The sequence below is a fragment of the Acomys russatus genome, chromosome 21, assembly GCF_903995435.1.
Source record: "Acomys russatus chromosome 21, mAcoRus1.1, whole genome shotgun sequence".
NCBI classification, from domain to species: Eukaryota; Metazoa; Chordata; class Mammalia; order Rodentia; family Muridae; genus Acomys; species Acomys russatus.
Genome location: NC_067157.1, coordinates 54835198 through 54841197, shown reverse-complemented (window position 1 = coordinate 54841197; position 6000 = coordinate 54835198).

Sequence of the window (6000 nt, the reverse complement as noted above, 5' to 3'; positions counted from 1 at the left end):
CCCAGTGCTGGGATTAAAGGCGTGCGCCACCACTGCTTGGCTCTCATGTATGTTCTTAACAGTGACTTTGTTCAAAGAAAAAAGGATCCAAGACCATTCCTTGTAACTGGTCCATCTCTGTAGCATGGAGGCCCATTCCAGGCTGGGATGCTGCCTGACGCTCTGCTGCTGAAATTTGTCACTCTGCCTTGTGGTGTTGTTTAGCCTGTTCTAGGGCCCTTGCGTTGCCTGTAGACTGAGGCTTGCAGATAAGCCCCTGATTGTTTCAAGGTAAGCCTTTTTTGGATAGCCATCCTTGCTTGCCCACCCAGAGGCCTGTGATAGAATCCAGGGCATTTGCTTTACCAGTCTCAGATCCTGCTCAGGCCTTGAGGTTCCTGCTTCGGCTGGAAGTGGGAGCTGATGTTGGAGACTGTCCCTTGCGACACTAAAGTGTTTCACTGTCAAAATTTCTGATAGCTGAGGGGAACTTGCCCTTCCTGGTGGCAGCTGGTGTGGGGAGAGGAAGTGAGTAGGGTCAGCTGAGACGTGCCTGGGATCGCATGGCCTCCAGACACTTAGTTCCCGGCACTGTTGGTCCACTGATGTGGTGTGATGGCGCATGTGCTCCTCCACAGCTATGCCTCCAAGCTCTGGTTTTAGTGTCTCAGACTCCCAGACGCTGGGTCAGCTGTGCACGCTGCTTTCCAAGGTAGAACAGAGCTGTCTTCTCCTGTGTGGTGTGTGTGTGTGTGGTGTGTGGTGTGTGTGTGTGTGTGTGTGTGGTGTGTGTGTGTGTGTGGTGTGTGTGGTGTGTGTGTGGTGTGTGTGTGGTGTGTATATGTGGTATGTGTGGTGTGTGTGTGTGTGGTGTGTGTATGGTGTGTGTGGTGTGGTGTGTGTGTTATGTGTGTGTGTGGTGTGTATGTGGTGTGTGTGGTGTGTGTGTGGTGTGTGTGGTGTGTGTGGTGTGTGTGTGGGTGTGTGTGTGTGTGTGTGTTATGTGTGTGTGTGGTGTGTATGTGGTGTGTGTGGTGGTGTGTTTGTGGGTGTGGTGGTGGTGGTTGTGTGGGTGTGGTGTGTGTGGTGTGTGTGTGTGGTTTGTGTGTGTGGTGTGGTGTGTATGTGTGGTATGTGTTATGTGTTGTGTGTGTATGTGTGTGGGTGGTGGTTGTGTGTGTGTGTGTGTGTGTGTGGATTGTGTGGTGTGTGTGTGTGTGAGAGAGAGAGAGAGAGAGAGAAGGGAAGGGAGAGAGGGAGAGTGAGGATAAGACAGCCCAGTGTGAGTTCTGTTTGAGAGGTCCTGAGGGACAGAGCCTGGGCACTAGGGTATGCAGAGACCAGGCCAGCAAGGATTAAAGGGAGAAAAAGCTCATGGATGAGAAAGGCCAGCTAGACAAAGAGGAGCCCCTGTGTGACTGCCACAGCAAGCATCCCTCCAGCAGAGAGGGGCTGTGGGAAAGCCCTGGCGTCCCAGCCGTCCCCCCCTCCCGTCAGTTCTGGTGAAAGCAACCCTTGGCAGTGGTGCCCCGGGAACTCCAGGAGGGGCTGCAGGCTGGCACACGGCGCTCCTCACCCTGCCCACACTTGGGGACTGTGAGTTCCCAGGCCCCAGCAAACAACCTTGGGAAGAGTCCCACTTCCTCTCTGAAAAAAGCTTTGGCTCAGGGAGTAGGGCTGAAGGGTGAATCTTTGAGGGGTGAACTCCCCCAGGAGTGCCCCAGATTGAGGCCATTCAGGCTGTGTTTGCTCCCTCCCATGGAGGCTGATGGAGGGCAGCAGGGAAGAAGCAATCAGTATGCCCCAGGGCTTGCTGCTTGCTACCATGGATTCAGTGGCAGAACTCAGTCATTTGGAGGGACTTTCAGAAGATGGAGCCCAAATACTTGATTTTATAGAAAAGAAAGGTCTGATGAGCTTAAGGTACCTGGCCCAGATATTCTGGGTATAGGATGTTTAAATTCCAGTTCAGGATGAGTCCTCCAAACTCATGGGAGGAAAAGAACCCAGAGACGGGATCCAGAGAAAGTGAGCCAATAGCGTGTTCTCTTGCAGGGCAGAGAGACGGCTTCTTAGTTAAGAACATGTGTTCTTGCAGAGGACTGAGGTTCGAACATCTATGTGGTGGCTCAGAATCATCTCCAACTCCAGTTCCAGGGGCTTTAATGCTGCCTTCTGTCCTCCCCAGCCTTCGGGCATACACACGTGCATAGACATACATGTAAGCAAAATACCCATACATATGAAATAAAATAACTATATATATAAAAAGAGTGCTCTCTTGGTCTGAACCCCACAAGGTAAGGGCTGCCAAGGTCAGTTTTGGGGTGGTAGTGAGACATGAAGAAATGATAAACGACAGAGACAGTGGCTCTGGCTATCCTAAAGGGCTTATCACAGCCCATCCCGAGCTGTCACATGATTACCATGGGTCATTTGTGTCCATATGTGTGAAGACAAAGGATGCAGGATGCTGCGAGCAGTGTGGGAGCGTATGGCATCCTTGGTCACTTCCTAGGCCTTTGGTAAACTGTTCATGGTCCAGCCACTTTTTGCAGTGTAGACTGTCCTGCATAGATTCACAGCTTGTCAGGGAATTAAGGGACCTTGAGGGTCTGTTGGATAACTTCCTGTCCAGTGTGGAAACCCCTGGAGCACTGTGACTACTGATTTTCCTAGAAGCTTCTGAAGACAGAGAAGCTTCTGCCACCTGGGCTTCCAGTCAGCTTGGGGGCTGGACATAAAGGTCATGCAGAGTCTTGAATGCTTGCCGGACCTTTGCTTCCTGGTGGGATGTCATTCCGGGGAGTGTGCAGAGCTGCATCCTGCCTCCACCAGCTTCCCTGGATGTGCTGAAGTTGTGTGCCTGGTGGTAGGATGGGAGCTGCCGGGGTAGACGTCACTGGTCTCGTGGTTTGCCAGGCACATGACCCTAAACAAGCGGTTTCATTTCTGTAAACACCCAAGGCCCCACCCCAGGGGTGTGAACAGCAAGCACAATTGTCCCACCATGCCCAGACCTCTTATTGAACCCCCAGTTTCCTACCTAGCTTTCTACTTCAGTACCTCTAGGCAGCCACATAAGCAGCCAGAGTGGTCTTTCTGAGCAGGAGAAAACCGAAGAGTGTAGACCAGAGCCTGTGGCTGGGTGGGCGGAACAGTGACAGTGGGCACAGTGTAAGAAGCAGGGGTCTGCCGGACACCATGGGCCAGCCAGTTGTCTCATCTTTGTCCTCCCTGGTGGCTACAACACCTGGAGCGAGCCTTTCTGGTGAAGAAAGCAATGCCAGGCTTGGCTGTGGTGCCCTTCTCGCCGTATTCCTCCTTGTCCCGGATGGAGGGCGTGTTCCAGGGCCTTGAGTACAGCAGGCAGTGTTAGTTAGCAGAAGGTCTCTGGAGGATATAAAAAGTGGAGCTGGGCAGCTGGCTCAGTGGGCGTGGCACTTGCTGTGTGAGGACCTGAGTTCAGATATAAAGGTTGAATGTGGTGGTACACATCTGCCCCGCTCTCCTCCCCCCTCCGCTCCCCCCCGCCCCGCGCCTCCCTACCGGGAAGCTTGAGGGCCAGCTGGCCTGATACATGAACTGGAAAAGAATAAGAGCTTGTCTCAAACAAGGTAGAAGGTGGAGGCTGGTGCCTGCAGCTGATCTCTGACCTCCACGTGTCTCTTGCTGTCTCTGGCTCTCTTATACGCAACACACACACACACACACACACACACACACACACACACCACACATACACACACCATCAAACGTACATACTCACACACCACAATGGACACACTCACATACATATCACACATACACACACATACACATACATACACACCACACACACTCACACACCACACACACTACATACACTCACACATACTCACACACATTCACACACAGCACATACACACTACGCACACTCACAGACATACCACACACACATAGCACATGCACAGCACATACACAATACCACACACACACACATGCGAACATATACATACCATACACACCACACTCACACCACATACACATGTACACACACTCACACAATTATACATACCAAAGACACATACATATACTTTATATATGCATCCTCACATATACACACTAACACACCATACACACTCTCACTCTCACACCACACACACACACACACACACCACACTCACAAACAGCACACATGCACACACACATATATTTACATGTATACTGAAGACACATACGCACACATACTTTGCATATATAGCCCCTACACACATACATGTACTAACACATACTAACACATACTACACACATACATGTACTAACACATACTAACACATACTACACACATACATGTACTAACACACACCATACAGTCACTCACACACATCACATACTCATGCCACACTTACACTTATACATACTAAGGACACATATGTACACACACTTTATATAGACACCCTCACATACATGTACTAACACACGCCATGCACACACTCATACCACACACACATATTACACACTCAAAAACAGCACACACACTACACACACATATACTACACACATATGCACACAATATATACCACACATACCACACTCATACACCATACACACATAGACACACACCAACATACACATACATACCAAAGACATACACACATACGCTTTACATATATACACCACACACACATATACACACTCACTCACACACATATCACACACACACATACCACTCACTCACACACACATATCACAAAAAGTACACACCACACTCACACATACCACTCACTCACACCACACACACATACACTTACACACATCACACACACACTTTACACACACCACACACACACACACATGCACGCATGCACGCGCACATGCACACACACATGCACACACGTTCCAGCAAGGCACACAGCTATGACTAAACCCTGGGGACCCTTTATTACCATTTGTGCCTTCGCATCTTGGGAAGCTGGCAGGTGTCCGCTCATCCACCCATGCGCAGGGTTAGGGCAGGGTAAGCGCAGAGGTGTGAGGGCTTCGAGCTGGGCCTGCTGTGACCCACAGGAGGCTGGCTCTGTAGAGGTGACCAACCTGAGCTGAGCTGACAGTCTCACCAAGAAAATGCTGAGGAGGCAAACTCCCAGTGATGGAGGCTGTGCACGCTAAGGCTAAAAATAGCCATTCCCTGGTGTTCTCTAGTAATAACCAAAGCACCTCACGGCCGTGGGATGTGGGGACAATTTTATTTTTCATGCCTTGGTCTACCCTCCGTGGTGGTCAGACTCATGACAGTGTGGGAAAGATCTGCTTGCCCAGCAGCCAACCAGTCCCTCACGCCCGCCCATGGCCATTTTGATGGCCATGCACTCTAAGATGAGGCTGGGATCTCAGAGGGTCTGTGTTTCCGTTCTTAATTCTTTGTATTTGTATGGCGGTTTTACCTTTTACATGTATAATTTTCTGTTCTGTTAGAGGTTCTGAGCCTATATAAAGTGTGAGCTGGGATTTAAGCTCAGAACACTCTTTTCTGGGGGCTTTCTCCGAGCACACTTCCTGCATGGGGAACAGGCGTTGGGGTGGGTGGTGGTGGTGGGGGCGCGGGGTTGTACTGTCATTCCCCAGTTCGGACACAGCAGAGCTGCAGTTTAAAGCTTGTCTTTGACCTGGACCCTCTGCCAGCGGTTTTGCTTATCGCCTCATACCTGGTTCCCACACTTAGCTTCATCCTTTCACGTGGGTTTTAGCTTGAATTCCAAAGCTGCTTCGGTGTGTCTGCACATTGGCTGTACCACGGTCCCTTTAACTCTAACCCACAGCGACCAGCAAGCCCCCTGGAGAGCTTTGCCTACTTGTTTTATGTCCCTGCTGTGAATCGGTTCTTGGATTCAGTTTTTAACTCCTTTTTGGACCAACGCTACAGTATTTGTTGTAGTGTGTTCAGAATCCTCCCTTTGCCCCCCTCGGGGGCTCTACCACCGCCTTAGGAGCAGGAAGGTGAACCTCTCTGAGACACACAGCCTCCGTGAGCTATGTGGT